The sequence below is a fragment of the Chaetura pelagica genome, unplaced genomic scaffold (genome assembly GCF_000747805.2).
Source record: "Chaetura pelagica isolate M959 unplaced genomic scaffold, ChaPel_1.0 scaffold82, whole genome shotgun sequence".
NCBI classification, from domain to species: Eukaryota; Metazoa; Chordata; class Aves; order Apodiformes; family Apodidae; genus Chaetura; species Chaetura pelagica.
In genome coordinates, this window is record NW_009952990.1 from 2,095,773 (window position 1) to 2,121,341 (window position 25,569).

The window sequence follows — 25,569 nt, forward strand, 5'->3', positions numbered from 1 at the left end:
GTCTGTCCCTTTAAGGTTCGATGGCATTAAGGTGCACTGTGCACCAGTGTCCACCAAAGCTTTATACTTTTGTGGTTCTAATGTGCCAGGCCACCGAATCCACACAGTCCAGTAAACTGGTTGTCCCTCTCCTCCCTCCAGGGCACCTCAAATATCGAGTCATTGGAGCTTGATGCACCATCCTGGTTGGAGGACCAGTTGCTGAAGACTGGTGCAGCCTTCTTCCTGGAAGGACTGTCTCCTGTATTTGTTCTATTTAGCAGCTCTTGTGGCATCAAAGAGGGTCCTGTCTCTCTTGCTGTTGTCTCATAGCAGAATGTCTTTGCTTAATGGCTGCAACATGAGACCAATTGTCTGTATGGAGATACTGGGGTTTACCTTCTCATCTGTTCAGCATCTTATTCCTTCTGTCAGTCACTTTTTCAATGGCTGAGGTGTGGAACTGATGGTAATCAGAGAACATGTCTCTGTACTTTTGTGCCTTGAAAGTTAATTCACGCACAGTTGGTCTCTCATATTCATCCTAGCATCCCATGAAGGAGAATATATGAACTTGTGCTGCTAGTACAGCCTGCACAAACCTCCGGAACAGCGGTGTGTTGCACAGGACATCATCAGGGTTTGTAATCCTGTTGTTATCATAGATCACCTCTTGCACAGCTAATTCTCATTCTTACATGATGGCTCTCTCAAGGGTGGGTGTTCTGCTTCTGCCCCAGTTGATGTCACCCTTACGGGGGTATCTCTCCCTTACAGTTGAGAGAAATTCGTTCCATAGGGTGGTAGTTCCTGTCTTACTGCCAATTGTTCTATCAATACCAGTATCTCTTGCCAGGGATCCCAACTGCCTGGCTTCTTTTTTGTCCACGTCATTGTTATCAACCCCACTATTTAAACGGCTCGCCCTCATTGCATGTACTTTCTCATGAGGCGCGGTTCCATTTGAGAGAAGGATTGGACAAGATAATTGTTCTCATCTGCTTGAGAAGGGTCTGCTTCTCCATCTGCTTGAGAAGAACATCTCCATCACTCTCTTCCTGGGCAGGCGGAAACTGTGGAGATTTCGGATAAGGTCTGGGATCTTTTGTCTTTACCCTTGATCACAGGATTAACCTTTACTTGTTTGAATCGAGTGGGAGTGACCTTGATCTTTGCAGCAACAGCAGCAGTGGCAGCAGCCTTGCCTGTGAGGGAGTGGCAGTGAGTGGAACCACATCTTGCTGTGTACATCCACAATACATAATAAACATTCAGCAGAAGCATCACTGCTGAAACAGTGCTGTTTAGATCAAGAGCTGGGAGATTCAGCCTGAGAGAAAATAGAGAGGTAAAACTGAACTTGCTACTGCCGTTACCAACATGGACCTTTCTGTTCACATGAGGATTTGTACTGTGCACATACAGTGTCACCATACAGATCAGTATCAAAACCCCTGTGATCACTAGACAGGTTATTACACAGCTGATTATGGCTATAGTCCTGTCGATAAACCATAAAAGAATAACAAGAGCAGCTACACAGAGCAGAATTATCCTGGCTGCACACCACATGTACGACTGCATGTTGGGAAAAAAAAGTCCAGCAGAAACATTGCAGGAAGTGTCTGTTCAGTTTTCAACCTGTCACCATGTTCAGCAGAAGCATTGCCTATAGCTGTCTGAGGGATTCCTCCCATCAGAGGTGGAATTTCAAACATCCAGCTAATTAGTCAGAATTCATAGCATGGGTTTAAGATCAAGCCCCATGTTAGCCACCCATAAATTATTGTCATGGTTTGACTGGCAGTTAAACCAGCTACAATAATGGTCTCTATCTCCTCCCCCTCTCACACAGGTTGGGAAAGTAGAGAGAGAATGAAAGAGACTTTCCTGATTGAAAACTGAACTAGAAGGCTTTGGTTAAATACTAATGGTAAAAGAAAATATGTACATTTATATACAAGTATGTTTAGGAATGTGCAAAACCGTATCACCTCTCCCTACCTCCAGCAACTCCCACAACATCTCCTGAGCTGTGATTAGTTCTGCAATGTCCCAGAGCTGCTGGAGAGAGCAGCAGAGCAGATAGAAGCTGAGAGGAGACTTATGAGGGTCGGAAATGCAAAGGCCTACATATCAATGGTGATGGATAGATGGAGTCCTCCCCAGACACTGGTCATGAATGGAAGAGAAGGGACGAATTAAAAAGGAAGAACTAAGTCTTGACTTCTGTGATTGTAGCGGGATGCTCCATCTCTCAGTATGCCTGCCTCAATTTTCTTCTATGATTCAGCTGCTTTTTGTCTCTCACTTTGCAGGCCCTGGCCTGCAGTGAAAGGTTGCCAGGAGAAAAGAAACGGCCTAGGAAACTCAGCTGGTGACAACCTTGAAAGGTATAAACAAAGGACCAAATGGATGTCCATAACACCAGCTGCTCTCCAGTGTTGAAGAATACAGAGCTTGGCCCAGCCACAACTAGGCCCAAAATGGAGATAAGGTAATAAGGAACAGATAAACAACAGGGTTTGCTTGGTCAGAACAAGGCCTTCATGTTTTTTTTCTACTGTTTTCCTTTTATTCTTCAATGAGAGATGTCAGAGGTATGGCTAATGGTTGAATGACAGCAGTCAATCCACTTTATTCTATAAAAGCCTGCTCCCATTTTTGATCAAAGAGATCTCTGTACACTTCCCCCGAGAAGTTGCTGGACCTTCTCTCCTCCAGCAGGGATGCCTGCCAGAGAGACTGATTCTCAGGAATTGCAGTCTGACCAAGGACACCTGGCTGTGGCCTGGCAAGGGTGAGAAATATTACTCATTCACTGTCTTTATTAGCAAACTTAGCATTAAGTTATCTTCATTATTAAGATTGGAAGATCCTTTAAAGATGATGGTTGATGTTTTAGGTCTAGTATGCTATTTGGTAATATGTAAGTTGCCAGCATTTTAGTGGTTAACCTTTCTTGTTTGATATAAATATAAGTAGTAAAATTCACTGCTACTATACCTTTTGCATCCAAACTGCACTTCTTTTCTTATCTCCCAGTTTCCCTACAATTTACCTACACTTTTACTGTACTCATGCCTGTCATCCAGAATAATTAAAACCCCCAATGTTGTATGCTATAAATCTTGATTACTGCATATACAGATTGTCTGTCATCCATCCCATCCGGGACAGTGATTCCTGGACTTACCCCGAGAGCTACATAGATATATATGTGTGGAATATCTTTGGCCAATTTTGCTGTCCATCTAGTCTGCTCCTCCCTATGGGAGGGTTGCAGATATGACTCTTGTGCTCCTGTAGTATCCGAAGCAGTAAATTGAACAAACAGAGCAAAGTATCCTTGGTCTGTCAGCACTAATTATAAACATTCCAGTGTTATCAGTCTACCAGCTGGAAAACTTGCCATTTCAAAGAGAGTTCACTTAAGAGAAAGAAAAAACACAAACAACAGCAAAAAGAAAATTGGCCTCATCCTGGCTCAAACCAGGACAGTTAGGTACCACAGCTTAAACAGACATAAAATTAAGCCATATGTCTCAGTAAACAATAGTACTGCATATTGCAGTAGCTCAGACAAACTGCTTACTCCAGTACCAAATGAACACAGTGCTAGAACATTTCTCTTTGAAATGCTCCCAAAGCCGCAGTTGCTCAAGGGCTGTAAGAGGCAAACATTTGAGACAAGTCAAATCTGTCTTTTGGAGTGCCAAATTGTATTTTTTTGAGTAGTATTCTCAAAATGGAAGGTAAAGTTAATGTCTTTTGCAGGAGAGCTTTGGTGCAATCTGTACTTCAAAGAGAAGTCACTGTGATCTAAGTGTGAGTGATAAGGACTTTCGCTGCACTAAATGAGAGTGCAGGACTTCAAACTTTGGGGTTTGCCTTGCAACAATTGCCAGCTTCAGATATCTATACTCTGAGCTGAGGTTGATCTTAGCTCTCAGAATTGCTAATTTTGTCTCAGAGGTTAAAATTGTTGGGAAGGAACCAGACCTCCCTGAAGCTGAATGCTGGTTTTCATTTTGACAGACTGCTTTAGGTGGGAATAGTCAGGATGTTAGCACATCTCTTTCTTTGCCCTGTGTCTGCCTTGAATGAATAAAACTGATTGGGAAGTTTCTAGTTAAAGATATCTGATCTAGTTGTGATTCATAAAAGATCTTCCTGACCACCCTTTGGGTGGATAGAAGAGGAGAGAAAGAGAACAGTTCTGCTGTCAAATAATAAGTAACATTGTTATGGAAGCTCCAACCATGAAGCTGAGGTTCAGGCTGAGTTTGCTGTCTCTCCTGCATGTCCCTCAGCCACTAGCTCTCCAGGCATGGTCTGTTGCTCTGCTTATTCAAAGTGAAGTAGCTCCAGCAGAGCTGGAGATACTTTCTCCAAAATAGCTAGTGATTATCTTATATCTTTGGCATCTTTAGAGACCAAGGTTCAGACTCCCTTCGTGAATCACTAAGAAGAATTCACTTTTGTAACAACTTGAATGCAAAGGTTTCTCTGCTGTGTCAAACCCCACAGCAAGTAAATTGGACATGTGAGCCTAGTCCAACTGGTTAGGTGTCACTGTTTAATGCTGGGCCAGAACTTAAGCTAACGACAATAATGCTCTCTGTCCCCTCCCACCTAGAAAGGAAAAGAAAAGCAGATAAGGAGGGGCTTCCAGATTGAAAACTAAACTAGACAGCTGTAATGAAATAGTAATGATAAAAGAAAATATGTACAAATATATACAAATACATGCAGGGGTGTACAAAACCCCTCTTGCCTCTCACCCAGCAACTCTCATTGCACTCTTCTGATCCATGGGGCAGTCCTGAAAAAATTCCAGACCACTCCTGGAACTTGTGGCGAAGCAGACAGGAGCTGAGGGTAGAGATAAAAGGGTCAGGAATGCATGGGTCTAGGGTCAAAGGAGATGGATAGATGGAGTCCTTGGACTCCAGCCATGTATGAAAGAGAGTTGGACTTGCATATTCCCTCAACTTATACCAAGTATGATGTATATGGGATGGAATACTCTGTTTGACCAATTTTGTTTACTTGTCTAGTCTGCTTCTCCCTACGGGAGGGTTGTAGATGTGACCCTTCTGCTCCTTTAGTGTCCAAAGCAGCAGATTCAACAAATGGAGCAAAGTGTCCTTGATCTCTTAGCAGTAACAATGAACATCAAGCGTCATCAGTCCACTAGCTGGAAAACTTGTTAATTTCAGCAAGTGTGCTGCGTGAAAGAGAGTTTACTGAAAGACAAATCAGTATCAAAAAACCTATCTTCATTCTGGCCCAAACCAGGACACTAGGAGGTGTGCCCTGTGAGCTAGGGTATGCTGAATTAATTTGGGTCTATAATTTGGAATAAATTACAAACTTTAAAAGCCCTCAGTTTTCATTCAGGTGTGATTTTTGTTGTTGTTGTTTGAATCTTGATCTTACACAGGATTTCTCTGTTAGCTGGTAGGGCAGTCTGCAATAATGTGACCCTATGGGTATTATTGAGACCATATGTCTTTTACCATTTGCAGAATACTTGCCAAATGCCAGGCATTGCTCAGGTCACCTACAAGGAGTAAATTAGAGTTGTATAGCAAGTTAGGCTGTCTGAAGTCCCAGCTCTGCTGGGGAAGGTATGTAGATAATGAGGGAGGGAATTTGAAAAGGAGAGAGGGAAGTGCAAAAGGAGACAGTGAATTACAGACACATTAAGTGATATTCCAGATATGACGTTAAAAAATACACTTCTTTACAAAATAAGTGTAGTCCCCATTAAATAAGCTACAAAAGAGTTAGCTCAGGCAATGATGACTACCCAACAGAGGCTTTCTCTGAACTGATACATATGGCAATATTTTTCATTCTTTTCATGAATGGGAACCACTATCCTGTGCTAGATTAATCTGTTTGGAGACATCCATCCAACTTCAGCCTTGTTCTTTTGTCTATCATGATTGCCTCCTCCTTGCTTTATTCCCTCACTCTCTACCCCAGGCCTCTCATCAAACTGCTGCCACTTGCTCCTTGCCTCTCTCTGATGTGCCCATGCTGCTGGCAGGGAAGCAGTGGGAGAAGCAGACAGAGAATTTGCCTTGCTATGCCCAGATGAGTAGTCAGGCATGCTTCATGAGGAGAGCCAAAGGAACTGAAAATTAATTAATTAATAATTAATTAAGATAATCACAGTTCGAGTTGCAAAGAATTTATAGACCAGTCAGGCTTGCTTGCTTGCTAAGGTAGCTCATTTGGAAAAGTCGCCCCTAAATTCGTTATGCAACTAGATGGAAGCATTACAGTTAAACGACTGTCTTCCAAAGCATATTTGAAAAAAACCTGATACAATACATAAAATTCTCTGACATGCAAGAATAAAGGTAGCAGTGCTATCTACTTGGGTAGTGTTTGTGATATCAGGACTGTAACCAGTCACAGTATTATTAGTGTGGCCCTGTGAGGTTGTAACACAACTTTGTATAGCCTAGCGTTCCATCTCTGACAACTGTCAGTAGATGTGGATGCTTAAGAAAGAATGTGGAATATATCAACGTACAGTGATACTTCCCAATAATATTTTCCTAGCCTCCAGCAATTTGTATTTCAGGAACTTTTTTGAACTAAAGGTAGTGATTTTGCAGGGAAAAAGTGAACAGCAACCCATTTAGTATTTGTAATAAGGGAGTGAATGCTTTAGAAAATGTTATGTGAGCAGATAAAGACTGTTTTAAGTCTGTATATATAACTGAGAGATTAGTAATAATTTCTCCGTTTCCTGCCTTATGAATGTTTTACTTAAGAATGTTTGTACTATTTTTTAGTTAAATTCTGAAAACAAGGAGAGAGTCCCGTGGTAAGGAGTGATTTGATAGGGGAAATCGTAGAGTAATATATAAAATAACATTAAAAATGTTCTGAATGTTGTGAACAGTGTTTCTTATTCCCACTGCAATGCTAGTCTTTAAAAGTAAGCAAGTAATTTTAAATATTATGGCCTTGACATTCATTTTATAAGTGAATTATTTTAGTATTGCTAGGACATTTAATCCATCATGTTTTGTTAGAGGCACTGATACATATCTCTGGAGAATATATTCAGGTAGTGTGAATGGCTGTTCCATGTAAAACTTCCTCATGTTCTGACTAAGAATATTGTGACAAATATATGTTTGTTTTTAGTTAATGACTATTCAACCTTTTATGTAAAATATTTTACATTGAACTTTTTTTGGGGTAGATGTTATTGCAGAGATCCATTAAAAAGTAATAAGCAAAAATTAAGTTTATTTTGGAGAGCTGGATTTAGAAAATAAATATAGTTTAATTTCTGATGCAAATCTTTCTGTATATTATTTATTTCAGGCCTTATCACAGTGACTATTTTTACATTAGTCTACTATCTACTAATTCCTGAATTCTTGCCACTTTAAATACCTATATTGTCAGTAAATTTGCCCTCCAGTCTGCTGTGATAAATCTTGTTCACAGACACAGTGACAAAGTCCTTTTCCTCTCAGACTGTGGTATCATCATGTGGACTAGTGTTGAGGTGACTGATTAATTTTTAATTTGTATGATTACTTTCCTTGTTGCAAAAACTTTCTGTGGCTATTTTATTTGTGGCTATTCAAGAAAAAATTGGGACTGATAAAGGAAAACTGTAATCCAGACTAGTAAGGTGATTTGGAAGGTCTAAGGCTGTACAGTGCCAGGGTTATGTGCCAATCACCCATCTTCTCTAATTGGAGTATAACAACCCTTGCCATTTATCGTTGTGCATTGCAGAATCAGGCTCTGGCCTTTTGCTGAACTCTTAAGAACTGTGACTTTTCTTTGAACTCTCAGCTTTTAGTCCTGCTGACCCTATTGCCCATTTATAATGGGTCTGCCATTTATCATTCTCAGGCTTAGATATATGGTTGGGGGAAAAGACTCAAGTGCAATCATTCACACCTATGGTCTCTTTGTATTTGGACTTCACAGTTTCTGTGTAGTGTAACTGATAGGGAGAGATTAGTTACAAAACCATAATTCTATTGAAGAATTGTGGCAATACCATACCATAAACTGTATATGATTCTCAAGAGGTTTGACATCACCAGGGTTCTGAGATTAAGTTACAGCATCTACTATTTGTCTCTGTCAGTATCTGTTTTAAAAGAGTGGGTTTGTGTAACCCCAGTGTAAAATATAGGATATTTTGTAAGCTAGGAAACTTGCTGTGGCATTAGTCCTCTCAGAGTCACATTAACAGTTGAACTATAGTATGTCATAAACCAGATTTGGTACAAAAAGACTAATATTTATTTTCTTATGCTATAGAGAAATTCTCTGTACAAGGTCTACTGACAAGGTCTTGGCATATCAAACCAAATTGGGACTATTTTGGCATTTTAGCAGTTTTGCAATCTGAAACAAACAAAAAAAAAGAAAGCAACGTGTTAAACTGTCAGAAAGACTTACTGTTGAGCCTAGAGTACCATTCCAAGAAAAAAAATCAATGTATGTTTTCAAAGCATGACAATCTACTCCTTTCTCTATCTTGCATTCCCTTTTACCTGCATAGTTTCTACTATTTAAGCAAACACACATACTCCCTCACCCTTCTTGTGCCCCAGCAAGGTCTAGCTTTCCCTTCTTTAAGCTGTTCTTCACATGCCACACCTTTCTTTTGTCTCATTTTTCTTCATCTCACTCTCTTCTGCCTTTTCTTGTAAATTTTTCCATCATTTATGTGAGAAGCAGTTGAGAACATTATACTTTAATGTAATTTTGGCCAAGAAATGCTTATTTTTTAAAGTGATTTACCCTTAGGTAGAAGAAAAAAAGACTTGCTTCAACACTCCATCAGAATATGAAACTGTTGTTAGTATGAATAAGAGAACTTCTCACGATTCATATGAGGGAGATTAGATAAAGGAAGAGTTCGGAAAGCTGAGTAGCTCCAACTAAGACTTTGGGAAGAACTTTCCTCTGAGAATAACCTTTCCTGTTACAAGAAGAATAGATCAAAGCTCAGGACCTCATGCCATGGAAATAAAAAATCTTTTCTTTGAAATCAGGAAAATGTTGGAGTTTCTTGTTCACTGCAGTATGATCCACTCAAGGAAACAATTATGAGAATTATTTCACTTGGCATTCTCTAATGAAATACCCCAATGTTTATACAAGATTCAACAAGCTTATTTGTCATTTCTCATGCTTCTTTTTTCCCCCTGCCCCCCAGGCTTCCTGGTTGGATGGCACCTCCTCCCATCCAATATCCCCATGATCACAGCATTCCCCTGCTGTGCTATGATGTAGGAAGGAAGGCTGCAGATGCCTGGGCCCTTTTGCTAATGTCTGCCTTTAGTGAGTTTTTTAAAGGTAGATAAATATTAAGTTTCTATGAATAATTCAATTTATATCTGGTAAATAATAAGCCAAATTACTTTGAGATACAGGTCAGATTTCACAGTAAGTCTGTGGCAAAGCTTCTGACAACTTTCCTTGCATTTTCAAAACCACCTTTCTTTACTGTGAAACTCAGCCCTCTCTCTGGTGTTACTTGTTAGTGAATATTGCATGAAAATTTACAAACTCATTAGAAGGGAGAAAAACTGTGATAAGAGATTGTCTTATGGACCAGTTAGCCATAAATCTCAAGCCTCAAGAAAAGAGACAGGAAAAATGGACATAATTTTTTCAACTTTGGATCCCCAGTATGTACAGGCACTTTCTTGAAATTCTGATTAAAGTGTCTAATGTTCAGATGAGAGACAAGACTTGAGAGTTGTTGTCTTTCTTCTCAGCATTTGCTGTTACCTAGCTGTAAATAGTTGCATGCCACTACTCAAACTTTGCCTCCTTAGTAAAGTGACTGTCTTGAATAGTATACTGAAGTGCCTAAATTTAGTGAGAAAGCCTTGTTCCCTCACAAACAGATCTGAATTCCACATATTGTTTGTAGATTTAGCCTTATGTTAGGCTTTGCAGTAATTACCACTTAGAATAAGGAAGTGTTATGTTACCCCAATACAGCCATTGGTGAGGGTGCAATGCCACTTATGTTTAATTAACAGATAATTAAGCATTAGTAGTTGTAAATGGTGTATATACTGCAAGCCTTTGTGACCAGCATTGTTGATTTGTAAGGGTTTCAATTTCCATTCAGTCAGGATAAGGTATTAAAGCCACTTCATTTCTGTATTCAAAGTGAGTAGTCAAATGAAGCGCTTTAAATCTTTGTTCCCCTCAGAGAGGAAAATGTAAATGACATGAACCAGTCACCATTAGATCTTTTAATGCTGGTCTATTCAAGATGATGTAGTTTAAGCAATGTTTCATAAATCAGGTGTGTTTTAGTGTCATTTAAAAGACTCCATTTGCTTTTAAAAGTAGGGCTATAACTGAAGCAGAGACATCTAAGAAGGAAAGGTTATTCTTGTTTAAATGTGGACAAACTGATTAATTGCTTGATTCTTGCATCATTTAATGGAAGTTCCTCTGGTATTGCCTTGGTCCCTGAAGTGTTGCTCAGCAGTTTTTAGTTAATGCTATTTTAAATTTGCTATTTCACAGAGATTAAGAGAAGCATTCTAGTTCAAGCTTCAGTTGATTTATTTTGGAGCTTTACTATTATGAGTAAAACAAGGTTAGTATCGCTCCTCTTTTCAATGGAAAAAAAAAGACTGTGGCCTATTGTAAAAACAAAAACAACAACAAAAAAGAAAATTAAAATGCTACTTCTAGAGATTAGAAAAGAGATTTTAGTTTCTTTTTGTGGATGATTAACTGAGAATTTTATGTAGTTATGTAGAAGGTGTCTCTCCTCAAGAGAGCCGATTTCATACCTCTGCCTCTGTAACAACAAATTATCCTATGTCTAAAACGTAGGTGCATATATTTTAGAGCTACCTCAGTGAAGTGAGTTTTATTTCTTCCTTAACAATACAGAGAGCATTGAGAAGCAGTCCTTGGATTGTAGAGCTGTAACATCATACTCTTAAGATAGCCTCCACACATGCTTTTCTGCTTATGGGTAGCATTAGCTTTTTGTTCCTGAGATGGTAAACCCTGGGGAATTTCTCTTCTGAGTGTGCAGAAGGGAAAAGTGGGACAATTAAGTTACTTCTCTTTTTAGTTAATTTGTCCTCACTAGGTTAAGAAAAATCAAATAATTAAAATTGGACTATAAATAATGTACTGAACTTGCTCTGCTGAGATGTGCAATGTTCTCTATCTCAATAGGAGGACAATTTATACTGTAAATAAATAGAGTTTATTGTGTTGTCCAGGGATTGAAGGGGCAAGTGGGAAAGGAGGAGGTAGCTCAAGCTGCACAACAGTAAGATCCAGCTTTAATTTATCAAACCTACCCTTGCTTTTGTGGCTCCACACTATTTAAATAAGACTTATCTCAGCATATGTGTGTGAACTTTATTGAATAAACTCCAAATCTGGTGATATTGGGGGTTTTTCATATGGTTAATGTGATCTGTAACAGACACTCTTTTCCCTCATATTTAAAAAGAAACAAACCAACAAAAAAACTTTAGTGATGGTTGCCAGTGTTTTCAATGTGCTTTTTAAACATTGTGTTTTTCAAATCTGAAATCCAGGAAAAATCTTGCATTTTTGTGACAGCAGAATGCCTACAGCTTACATCCTTTGAAAAAGTGAAAATGCTTTCTGACATGAATGCAATTTACCCTCTTCACATTCTCAGTACAGTGCTCTCTGATCTGCTTGCTTCCTTGCTCCTGTGTGCTTTCAACGCCATTGAAAATACCTTAAGGTCCCACTTGATAACATTCATGAACCTAAGTTTGCTGATCCTCTGGAAGATGATCAGGATGGTCTGAAAATTGATGCATCTATGTCATGGCTTGACTCAAGATCGACAATTAAATCAATTACAACAATGCTCTCAATCCCCTCTCCTTCCCACCCAGGTTGTGAAAGGAGAGAGAATAAGGAGAGAGATTTTTTGGGTTGAAAACTAAACTAGACCGCTTTAATTAAATATGTACAATTATATACAAGTTAAAGCAGAAATGTCCAAAACCCTTATTGCCTCCTCCCACCTTCAGAAACTCCCATGCCATCTGCTGAGCTGTGAGCAGTTCCGAAATGTCCCGGGGCTGCCAGAGAGAGCGGAAGAGCAGACAGGAGCTGAGAGGAGAGTTATGAGGGTCAGGGATACACAGGCCTGGAGATCAACAGTGATGGCTAGATGGAGTCCTCCCCAGCCACCAGCCATGAATGAAAGAGAAGATAAGAAGCAGGAAGGGGCTTGACTTCCATGTTCCCTGACTTTATACCAAGGGCTATGTAGATATTATGGGATGGAATGCCATCTGTCTAGTTCGCTCCTCCCTACAGGAGGGGTGCAGATATGATTCTTCTGCTCCTTTAGTATCCAAAGCAGAATAAATTGTTCTTGGTGTCTCAGCAGTATCTATAAATATTCCAGTGTTATCAGTCTACTAACTGGAAAACTTGCTGCTACTTAAAAGAGAGTTTACTGATGAAAAAAAAACAAAAAAACAAACAAAAAAAAAACAGAGAAAAGAAAATTGGCTTTGTCCTGACTCAAACAAGGACAATCTAAGTGTTCAAAAACACCTTGGAATGATTGCTTTCTTCTAGAGCTTGCATCTGTTTTCAAATCTTATTATAGTTTTACTGCTTGGAATTATGTGTTCTTATTAAGGATTCATTTTTGGCAGATCTCTCTCTCTGAGTATTACAGAACATGATAATTCAGACATAGAAAAATGTTTTTAAAAGTGGTATCTTGATTGATATTTCCTTCAGTAAAGCTACTGTAGGAGAGCAAAGGGGGGAACGATAACTGAAGTAAAATTCATGTGGGATATTGTAAGAAGGCGATACAGCTATAAGGAAAAAAAACAGAGAAATAAAAAACCCTAGTAATTGTGCACCTGATGTTATTTTATTATATTTTTTTAATTATTTAACTTGGGGTGAGGTATAACCCTGATTTTATGATATTATTTTCCTTTTTATTCTTATGAAAAGTTTAGAGAGGTTGGATAATTTTCTTTTAGTGAAGTTCTACATTTAGAATGGCATTTCTTTAGAAGCTTCCTGTCCTAACTCCTCCTGAGAAGGAAACAGATGCTCTAAATAAAATAGCACCTGTGTAAATTAGTAAAGAGTAGTAATTAGTATATTAGTAAATTAGTAATTAGTAAATTAGTAAAGAGTGGCTACTGCCTGTATAACAGCAGTATATAGAAATAATGGGCAAGTTTGTCCACTTGAAACTCTAAGCATTGTCAGCTTTAAGTTGCCTACGGATTTGCTGATTTTTGGGAACATTTTGTACTTGCCTTGAATGTGCTTATAGCTAATTACAGGCTCTGTCTTGCAATCTAGACTGAAGTTCCCACTGATTTCACGATTGAACCTATTGCCCTTGAGTGTTTAACTTAGAGCTACAAAATGGTTTAAAACACCTTCAAAGCCAATGGCTTTCGAAGTCTCACAGCATTTCAGACTAGCCCAAGATGTGTTATCAGGCTGGAGGTCTGTGTCTGCTCATGTGTATCCTTTGGCCAAGTAATACTTTGCAGACTTAAGAGGTTTGGCTTTTTTTTCTAGTCTCAACACTATGGACAGTCATAGATACAGTTTTTTATCACCAAATCACAATTGCCAAGTAGCATAACATTTGTTGCTAAAGCACATTTATTCTGAAACAACATATGGCTGTATTTAGAAAGTCTTTTGTTCCTCTCAAAAATGCAGTTAAATGTATATAGAACATTTTCATGGGTAGTATATATTCTCTAACCAGTTTGGAATTATTAATCTTTTGTGCTGAAATTGAAACAATGTATAAATTTCTACTGTCAAAACATTCTGGTTTATTATATGCCTTGCGTCATTTCCTTCAGATCTATTAAATGTCTGTTAAGAAAGATTAATGTATAGAAAGGACTGGATGGTGATTTTTAGTATAGTTGTGCTTAAAAGCTCCAGCCAGGATTATGATTCTACTATCTCCCTTTCTATATGCATAGAAAGAGACAGAACTTGAGCCTTTTATAATCTAATTGTACCAAACTTTACTTGACGAAAAGAAGTAGTGTTTGTTTTGCAGAGGGAGTAAAATTAAGCACACACAACACAAAAAGGCATCAAGTTTTCATCACCTGAAGTGCTGAACAATCAAGCCTTACGTGCCTCCATTGCAGTAGGTTGCCTATGGATGTCTCCTCTGTATTTCACTCACCAAATGGATACTCAACAATTTTGAAGACACAGAAACCGAGGATTTTGAGTTCTGAGTATTGGGAAACCTGCACTTTTTTTATTTGATTGAGATAACATTAGATATCTTAGGCAGAGGTGGGAAGAATCTCACTAAATTTCAATGCAGGGTTTAAGGCATCTCTTCTCTGATTTTCTTTGCTGATATGTGTAATTTAAATCCATAGCACGATCAGTGGATTGTGGGAAAATATTGGTTCAGCTTGGGAGTCCTACTGGTAGAGGACAGAACCCTCATCTTATTTTAACAGCTAGCATATTAACACTCTGGTTTTGCTTCCAGCTTTGGCTCTCATGGTTTTAACTGAAAATAAATTTTTCATACTTAAATATTTTTTTCAAAGTTTTTTTGACACTTTTATTTAAAGTATAGGTAGTAGTGTATCCTTAAGCTGATCTGGTTTAGAATATTTTTCTATACCTTGCCCAAATCTTACTGTTACAAAGGAAAAAAATAAACAAACTAAAACCTAAAAAACCTGCCATCCTTGGAAATAAAATGCATGACTTCAGATGAAATGTTTTCTAGGCCTCAAAAGTCATTGTATTAATCTCTGTGCCATTAAATATACATTTTGGCACTATAGGAGGAACGACTATCATGTCAAAATCAGAATTAGTAGCAGGAACTTTATTGTTGTCTGTATAGACAAAGAAATGCACTACCTCCTAATAATCTCCTCTTTTCCCTGAACATTCACTCTTGCAACCTTTTGTCAAATTTTTATCTTGCAGACTTTGGAAATCTTTTCTTCAAAATACCCTTGTGCAAGCCACTTAGTTGCATCACATTTATAAATAGAGACTGATGAAGCACAGTCTCTGCACCTCTTGAGCTTCAGTCTATTAATGAGACCTTTGGCCTTCATTTCTCCTCCTTATCACTTACTGCTTATAAAACACTTCCATTGGATTTAAAAATTTTCATAAATGGAATTTAGATAAAGTAAAAAGTATTTTTCGGGGTAAGTGATTTTGAAGATTATGATATTTCTAAAGACAAATTTTCTGAACATAAAGCATTTTTGTCATCCTTGCAGTTTTTTCTTTCATCTTAACTCTCAGTAGTCCAAAATAAATACAGAGGGACCTTGACAGGCTTGAGAGGCGGGCCCATGCCAACCTCACAAAGTTTAACAAGGCCAAGTGCATGGTCCTGCTTCTGGTCCAGGGCAATCCCAAACACAAGCTGGGGGTGTTGGTAGTTGAAAAGCTCAACATGACCCAGCAATGTGCACTTGCAGCTCAGAAAGCCAACTGCATCCTGGGATACCTCAAAAGAAGCATAGCCAGGAGGTCGAGGGAGGTGATCCTGCCACTATATTCTGCATTGGGGAAACCCCACCTGGAGTACTGTGTCCAGTTCTGGAGCCCTCCAGAGGAGGGCCACGAAGATGATCCAAGGGCTGGAGCACTTCTTCTATGAAGATATGCTGAGAGGTTTGGGGCTGTTCAGCCTGGAGAAGAGAAGGTTTTGAAGAGACCTTATAGCAGCCTTCCAGTACCTGAAGTGGGCCGACAGGAAAGCTGAGGAGGGACTTTTTACCAGGGTGTGTAGTGGTAGGACAAGGGGTAATGGTTTTAAACTGGAAGAGGGGAGATTTAGGTTAGATGTTAGGAAGACATTCTTTAGTGTGAGGGTGGTGAGACACTGCAACAGGTTGCCCAGGGAGGTTATGACTCCCCCTTGCTTGGAGGTGTTCAAGGCCAGGTTGGACAGGGCTTTGAGCAACCTGGTATAGTGGGAGGTGTCCCTGCCCATGCAGGGGGGTTGGAACTAGATGATCTTCCAGGTCCCTTCCAACCCAAACCATTCTATGATTTACAGCTTTTGGGGGCAGAGGCAGTGTGTGTACATGTGCACCACAGGGATGCTGGCTGTGGCTCCCTGGATACATATGAGCTGTATGTCGTGTCCGTGGCTCAAGCCTGTGGTCCAGTACACAGAGCTGCTCTGAGGCATATTCTCCTCGCCTCAGCAGTAAGAGCTGCTCATTGCGCCCTCTGGAGTGGCCTGTGGCTCTACAGAGAACCACAGACACAGTGTCTCTGCTGCTTCCTGCACAGGCACAATGTTTGGTTTTGTTGTTGTTTCTCAGTGTGTTCCTGCAGGAATTACTGTCTGAAATACAAGGGGGAGAGGCATGCAGGCCTCAGTGACATTGCGATGTATGTGGGTTGATGAAGGCATAGTTTACTGAAACAAATAGCTGTTTTGGATGAAACTAACAGATACAGAAAGAATCAAGGGTGATCTCCAGAGGTCCCTTCCAGCCCCTACTATTCAGTGATTCTGTGACTGTCTTAGTTTTGTCAGTTGTTCTGTCCCCTGATGACCCCTCCCCACTGAAGAAATCAATAAAATGAAAGGAGACCCATTGGGTTGAAATGGATACAGATTTAATAAAATACTAATACAAACACTAATATAAAAGACACAAACCTATGCTCGGCGAACACCACAGTTATAGCAAAAGCCTGATGGTGACAACAACGTGAAAGGCCTCGGGCGTAGAATGACAGGTGTGACTCTCCAGGGATGGCAGCCATTGAGGAATGAGACTTGTCCCCAGCAAACTTTCCGATTTATAGCAAGGATGCCATTTATGGTATGGAATACTTGTTCTGGCCAGCATAAGTCAGCTGCACTGGGTTTCAATCCTTCTAGTTTCAGCACCTGGTGAACTCAAAACTGCTTAAGACCTTCATTACTATGGAAACTTGCATACCATGGCTGGTGATGAACTAGAAGAAACTGTTATCAGCTCTCATGAGATCAGGTGCTGCAGTCTCCTCAAGAATGCAACTTCCCTGAATGGAAGATTGATTCCATAATTCTACCCCAGCAAAACCAGGACAGTAAGTTGTTGGGTTATTTTGGTTACCTATAATTTGGGAAGTTTGGTTTTCTCCCATTGCTAAACAATGTTCCAGTTAGAGAGACAAAGGTCTCTTTAACTCTCCCTTACTGATGTTTTTGTAGTAACTCATCAGAATGGAAATTGTGTTATTCTAGTGTAACAATCCGTTTATTTTTCTATTTCACATCTTTTTCCATGCCTTTTTTTTTTTTTTTTCTATTAGATCTGAAAACTTTAGATGTAGATTACAGATCCTCTAGAGTAGGAGTTCATTAAATACAACACAGAAAAACTATATATATTCTTGTAAGGCTGTTACAAGGTAATCAAATACTGTAATCCCTGGTTATGCGATGGAGAAATGGAGTCACAAACTTGTCCAAAACAAAAATATTTGGCATGCTACACAGTTGGAACACAGAAACTTTCTTGGCCCTGTGTTCCTACCACCAATAAATAAGGCTACTTCTCATTAGAGCTTAAATAGAACTTGAGCTTTTGATCTAGTACTGAGGGAGAATTCTGCCCTTGATCTAAATATGTGTTTAGTAAGCTTCTGTTCTATAACAGATTTATGTCAAACAGATTTATCACCTTGTGTTATGCAATAAGGAAGTGGGCATGTGAGGTGCTCCATAACTTGTAATGGCAGGAAGGATATTCCCCCCACTTCCAGTTGAGCCTTTATAGTGTTAGATTTGCCTTTGGGAGAGTATGCAGCATTGGGCAAGCACTGATACGAGTTTTTCCAAACATGTGCCATTTAAATATTAGATTACATCTGGCCCTTCCGTTCTGTTAAAATAACACTATTGAATTTGAATGCTATTCTTGCCAAAGGCCCAATTCAGAAATACTCTTGTTCTCTGCTGAAGCTTCAGTTTCTTCATTTTCACTGTAGCAGGCCAAATTCTAGTTATTCTGACAACCCTATATGCTTTGCTATATCAAGGCTTTGTGTTGTTACATAACCCAGATATCTTCAGGAGGCTCTGATTAATAGTATGCGGAATACGCACTTCCCTGTATAGGCTGGCACACTGGTTTCAGCTGCTCAGTATGTGTTTCAGTCTTACTGAGTCTTCCTTTTGGTATTCTTCACCTTCATCTACCTTTACTTTTGTCTGTGTTCAGGGCAGAGGCTTAAAGGAGAATACGGCCTGGGAGGCCACTATAAGTGGTCCCAATAAGAGCGATGTCTTAAGCCACACTTACTAACTGCAGTTCCTTCTGGTTGTCTCCAGAAAGGCTATATGAATTCAGTAAAGGTGACTGCTAAATCATCTTACAAGTCTGTAAGAGCTAGACATAGAGAAGTGTATGTTTTCTTCTACATGTCCCTGGAGTGACAGTGGTTTGTGCCAGCTGAGAGCTCACTCAGCATGTACTGATTTGGCAAAAGAAGTCTCAGCTGGGATGGTGAGTTGTGGCTTTCCACGTGTCTGATACAAGCAGAGTAGAACAATTCTAAATTTGACTCATCTATAACAATTGCAGTAGCAAACATCAAAATTGCTCACAGTGTAGAATGGTTTTCTGAGCCTCTTGCAGGCTTGTTATGTAACTTTTATGCACCAGGGAAAGTCCTGAGCCTTAATACAACCATTCCAGGAGGTCTGATGTCACTTTTACTATGTTAGCAAATGGTATGGTTGGATCAAAATGAACTACAAATTTCAACTGTAATTTCCAAGCTGTAAGTTTTCAGATGTTTTCAAGGATTTGTCATAGCTGAATTGTGCAGCATTTTTTATTTCTGGTACAAATCTGAAAGGGTCAACAATTCCTTTATAAGTGCCTGATATTTTAGCAGAAGATAATTTTCTTACTTTCATTCTGAATGTCGCCTTGCATTTCAGATTAATCTACATACTAAGGGCTTTAAGAGATTATTATATGATGTAAATATTTGTACCTATTCTGACTCTAGCTCCTAGTCCCTTTTATTTCCAGTGGGCATGCAAAAATTAGTACGGATACATGATCAGATTAAAAGTGAGTGCATCTACTAAAGCCTATGTGTCATACCAGACATAAAAATATACGTAGCCATAAAAGTGAGCATTACAAAACATTTTTTTGTGTTCTCTTTGGTTGCTGGTAGAGTTGGAGCTCTCCGCTATTATTCCTTGTAGTGTCTTGTAATTAGTGTTAAAAAGATTCTGGGAAATAACTTGTTACATCTCAAAATGATGTGTTGCTCTGGGTTTACTGATGTTCCACGATTTCACCCTGCAAATACATAGATTTTCCAGTAGAGGTCAGGATGACATTGTCAGATATTTTGTAAACATGTAAACCTGAATAAGAACCTTCCAAGACTTTCCATATTCTCACAGACAAAACGTTTGGGTGGGTTTTGTTTGTTTTATTTTTTAATATGTAGATAAAGCACTGTATGATTTTATTATTTTTCAACCCCCCCGGATTTCATCCGCAACTTTGGAAAGTTTGATGACAAATGTGTCGATTTTCTTGAGAAACAGTGAAGGTTGGGAATAGAGGAAAAACAGTGGGAAGTAGATGACCCTGAAGAATTAACGCTGCTATTGAGGTAAAGGCCTGTTACAGTGCAAATGTTAATACTAAGAGGTCTGGGAAATCGGTTTAGAATTGTTTTAATTCTTTATACCAAGTGGGTGTATGTAAGTGTACATGTACATACATCTATATGCACATATTTATGTATGATTATCACAAACACACCTACACAGGCAGACATCTACATGAGCATGCATATATTTTTATCTAACACTGTGCTATGCATACACAGCAGCAATACTTAAAGTGCCTTTGCTTTGGCCACACATTTCTGCTTTGTCATTGTAGCTGCTGTGTCTCTGGTTAAGTAAAAAGCCAGATCTAGCTGAAGAAGTAACTCTGTGGAACCAGGAAAAAAAATACTTTCAGCCACATCAATTAAGTGATCAGTTTTGCAGCATAATTGTGCAAATAAACATCTCAACATGATGCACTGATCTACTTGGATGATAAGGGCTACCTAAGCTGTCTTGGTGACTGAAAAGAGGTAGGGAACATACATTTTTAAAAAATTAAACCTTCTTCTAGGCTTTGGAACATAGTTTTCTGACTGGGATATATTTGGTGGCAGATTCTGTAATGCAGAATCACCAAGTACGTGTAGTGTTGTGTGCTGGTGCTCTCACCTAACATGGGGCATTTGCTAGTGCACGTAGGCAGATCGCAGAGTATCTCACTTTACTCATTTTGCACAGGCTACCGGTGGCTGGCACTGGAGTATTTGTTTCTATTTTTAGGCTTGCTTTGCATTAAGGTCTCAAATACATTCACACGTGTGCTTGTGCATACACACTACACACAAGAAGTTATCCGTGCTGTATTACATGCTTTCTTCTGATTACAAAACTGTCGCATTCAGGCTCCATGTTCTTACTGGCACACTGCCAGGAGTTGATGCCCACACAAAGCTCTTTTGCAACTATGTGTGATGTTCTTCTCTCGATGTGCATGTGCCTCAGCTCCTGCAACCAAGCTTTCTGTGGCCATCAACTCCTGACACACTCATGTCATCATTTTTTTCAGAGACACTTCAGCATCTGCATGCAAAAAGAGCTATAGCAGCCTGTTGTTTGCTGCCCCTTAGTTTAGCTACCAAATGGTTTACTCCACTTGTGGTAGGAGCCAACTACAAAATGCATGAAAAATTCAAGCCCCAAAATGCAACTTGGTTACTTAAAAGGAGAAGATGATGATCACCATTTCTGAGTATATAAAACATAGTGCAGAAAGATAAATAAGTGAGGGTGAGGTGGAATAAGATGAAAATGAAATTAAATTCCATTTTTCTGATGTCTATTCTAAATTACCTGGACAATAAAGGTTTTATCAAACCATGGCATGATTTCCAAGGGAAAGTGGTGAAAGTTCTTATTGCCAGAGATATTAATAGCTAGGCTGAAAAAAACACTTTGAATCCTTATAGGGAATGAATCAAAAAGTTCAGTGAGATGTATGAGGTAGCTCAGTTGGTCTTTTTTTATCTATTTATTGTGACAAAATAAAATTGAATATTATGCTTTATCTTTCCTGTTTTAGTAATTATTTTTTAGCCACACAGATCTTTCATCTTTTTGTCAGAAACAAGAATACTATGAAATCAAGCACTTCCGAACCAAGATGGCTGCAAATGAAATCAAGCGATACAGTCTCATTTTATATGCTCTAGAATTTATCATAGTAGTCAAAGATAGTTTACAAATGGCAGGGTCACATTTTAGGTTAGGTTTTCTTACAAAGAAGGGCGTCTCTTTCCTTGTGGTGGCTCTTATCATTTAAGAGGGCTGCGTAATTAGGTGATGAATACATACTTCTTTCACAGACGTCCTGAGAGAAGTCATCAAAGCACTGGGCATGAGTTACAGTTATTGTCTAGAAAAAGGCTTTATTTCTCTCAAACTCAGGGATACTCAGCCCATTAAGACTGAGCTCCTCCTGAGCAGACAGCTGACTGGATTCTTGAAATTCAGGTTTGTCTTCACCAATCAACCTTTTAAAAAGTCATTCTGTAGCAGAGGTACAATGCATGCTTTATTTATTTATTTGTTTTACTTCAGTGCATTTTTAAGAGAAGATGTATTAGTGGTAGACAGTGCAGTGGCACTTATGTTCCTTGGCTGTATGAAGAGTTCTATGTGAGACATCTTTAGTGTTTTTAGCCCCAGCCCTTTCTAGTTCTCCTCTGTCTCTGCCTGGTGTTTACACACTGTGTAGGAATGCAAAGTGCTCTCAGGTTCTGCAAGCTTTTACTCTGTTGGGCTTAAGCTGCATTCTTGTAGAAGCCTCCCAGAAGACAGCTCCACAACTCCCCTGCTTCCCCTGTTAGCCATTTTCTGTCAGTGCAACTCATCTTTGCCATCTTGTCTTAGTACAGACCCAACTGGCTCTGAGCAAGACAATACTGATGATTACCAGTACTGTGTTAAACTGGGTACCAATACCGATATTTCATTCTGGAAAAAAAAATAAAAAAAAATCAGCCTATTTCCACAATACATAAAGTACCTGTATTCCAGGGTTGTGTTTCAGGAATCTGCAATCCTGAGGAAAAAACCTATTACAACTGTAGTTATTTCTGAGTAGTGACTCAGCTCTGTTTGGTTTCCAATTTAAATGAAAAGACCTAATTTATATTTGAATTTTATCGCATATGCATTACATCACTTTTTGTAATTCCTTTGCAGAGAGGTGTGAAGCTTTATAGACTTATTAGTCGTAATTTGTTGTTTGAAATTTAAACTGAAAGTGCCATAAAGCATCAAGGGAGCATGCTCACCTCCTATCCTGTTTTCCTTTTCACCGAGATCTCTTATCTGTAATTTGGAACATGACCTCTTATATTTCAGATCCACAAAGTGCTCACCTTTTTGACCTCTGATATCCTAATAGTATACACTGAAGTATTTCTAAAGACAGGTTTTTCACCATTTCTGAAATAATGTAGAGAATACATAAAACAGCAGTCTCTTCTAATATGCAGCCTGCTTTCAAATTTAATTTGTTTAATACATCAAATATTTAATAGATAAAAAGTTCTAATAAGTGTCACCATTTTGATATATAAGAATATAGTGTTGATCACTATTCTCAGGTCATGGTTAAGACAACACGTATAATTTGTGTCCTAAATTTTGAATATTTATCTGAGTAAATGTTTGTGAAAAATCATATTAGTATAAAAAATGCTAAATTTTGTTGTGCTTAAATCTGTGTTGAGGTCTATCCTGTTGTGTTTACTGTTTCCCCATTCCATATGCTCTTTATTTATGTGCACCTGCCTCCCAATAAATCTTCATTAACATGCATATCTGCAGAAACTTTACCTGCTTTCATCCCACTTGAAGCATTAGATGTTTTACACCATATACATTTCTAGGTTACTTTTCTTCTGCACTTCCAAAAGATGCACAGAAGTGAAGAAAAACCCAATGTTAATGAAATGTAGGGTCTCACAAATATTGTTAAATTTTGTTCTGGCTTCCATTATGTTTGTATTCATTTCTAATTTCTATGTATTCACTGTAAATGTGTATGACAATTTGGGACTGACTGACTATTCTCTGGAATAGTTGACATTCTTCCCAGAATGCTCTTGTTTAGTATGAGAACCTCTTCAAAAGTCTCCAAATTGTGGGACTGATTAAATGGGAAAGATGCAATCCACTTCACTGCAGTGCTCAGGGAAAATAAATTTACCCCTTCTGCTGTTAAGACCTTAGGTAAATCATGTCCTATACATATGTTGTGTACCTGTTCAAATGAACTTGTGTTGAAAATCTGACTGCTTAAAGAAGATGTAACAAATGCCTAGAATCCAGAAGCTGAATTACTTGTTACTCCTCAGAAAAAAAAAAAAAAAGAAAAAAAAAAAAGAAAAAAAAAAAAGAAAAAAAAAAAAGAAAAAAAAAAAAGAAAAAAAAAAAAGAAAAAAAAAAAAGAAAAAAGAAATGTAACCACTACTTCAGGTCACCACTGAGGTCACTGACAGCACAGCATGGGGGTTTCAAGTATAGCAGCATGACTGCAACTAACTGATGGCTGTGAAAGAGATCTGTAGTCCCCATTGCTGCTAAATGCTTCATTGGAAGAAGCAAGAATACATTCTTTTTTATTCAATGACTTTTTGAAAAAGAAAAGAAAAACAAAACTTTAAAAATGAAATGTGGAGAGAACACCTTATAAATAAACATTGCTGTCAGTCCTGCTATATCCTGGTCCATGAAGATGTCTGTTAAATTCGTAAAATCAAGAGAGAATGAGGTTCGGGGGGAGACCCCTCTGCAAGCCATGCAGTGCTTGGTTTAATAATTAGATATGGTCCTGTTGTCAAACTGTAGTCCAGCTTTTATCATTCTTGGCAGACAGAGCAGAACAACACTCTGGCACTTGACCTACCCATAAAAACTTGAACAGGAAACAGCAATAAATAATCCACTCAAAAGGCCCTTGAGAAAAGCATTACACTGGATTCCTTAGAGGAATTGCATGCTACTCCAAGGGGAAAGTGTGGGCTCTTTCAAAACACAGGCTTTGTATTGTTAGCATTTTTATTTTTTTTTACCATTAAAGTCTCAATGGTAGCTTGAAAGAGACTGATTTTGTATATAACGTAGCTGAGAGAGGCTTCAAAATTGTTTCCAGTTTTATTCTTTTTAATCAACATAGAAATCGACTTAAAGTACACACATACCTAGCCAAACAGTATTTCAAACAAACCAACCAACTAGGCTTGTATTCCTCCAGAGATGGTCCTGGCTTCTTTCAAATGGGGAGCTGGGTTCTTCTTGTTCTGCTTGACATAGAAATCTTCATCCTTCTCCACTGACATAAGAGTTTGACCCCAAATCCCTTACCTTGGTCGCAACATCCGTACTGACTTGGTGCCTGGGCACTAAAATGAGTATGAGGTGAAAAAAACCCTGCTCCAATTTTTCTCAAAATTTCTTCCCTCAGTTTTGGAGGGAGGTAGAACAGTATTTCAGTTCTCCTTCTAGCTTGAAAGAACAAACTGATTCTGTTTTTATTTTTTGCAACACATTTATAGTTTCTGATGATGCAATCGGTTTCACAGACATTTGCTTTAATCTCTGGCTTTTTTCATGAAGTAAATTCGAGAATTAAGGGCATAATTTGTAGTGCTTTTAGTCACGCAGTGGAGTAAGTTGTCTCTGTGTACAATAATTTAAGTTTTTGTGTTCATTTCAGTGCCCTGAATGAAGCTCTACTAATCTGTGAGGAAAAGGAAAATCTTTAATATTTACTAAGAACAATTTGAGAGAAAAAGACTTATACAGGCTATTATTACACTTCTGACCTTTAGTGAATTAAAGTGCTTAGTAGTTAAATGTGGTGTTGTGTTTTGGTGGGTTTTTTTCACTCGTATAGTCTTTGTTTCCAACTCTGATAGAAACTTTAATCAAGATTCAGAATTTTTTTAAAAACAACCTTTTTCTTTGTTTACTCTTTATTTCAATGAAATTAACTATTTTTTTTTTTCCAGTTTTTAGAAGCCAAGCTCCTAGATTATTTTTTCTTTTTGGCTGGTTAGAAAAGTCAGTTTTATTAAGTTAGTCTTTTGGCTTGCTGAGCATACATGTATTTAAATACCAGAGCAGTGATTGCTCAAAGCCAGAAATTCTATTAAATATTTTGCAATTTTGGAATGTTCTATTTCAGAAATAAACATGAAGACTAGATAAGTTCTAATATAACTTAGTCTTAACAGCTAGTCAAATGTTATGAACCCAAATGAACATCAACCTTGGCTTACTTACAAAAGCTACTATCTCCATTTGATTACATTTTTCCCAATTCATTTCTGCACTTTAGTCTCCTCAAAAACATTTTGAATAACTAATGCAAAAAGTTACTAGGGACCGGGTTAACAGTGTAGCAGTAGTTGGATAAATTGATTTAT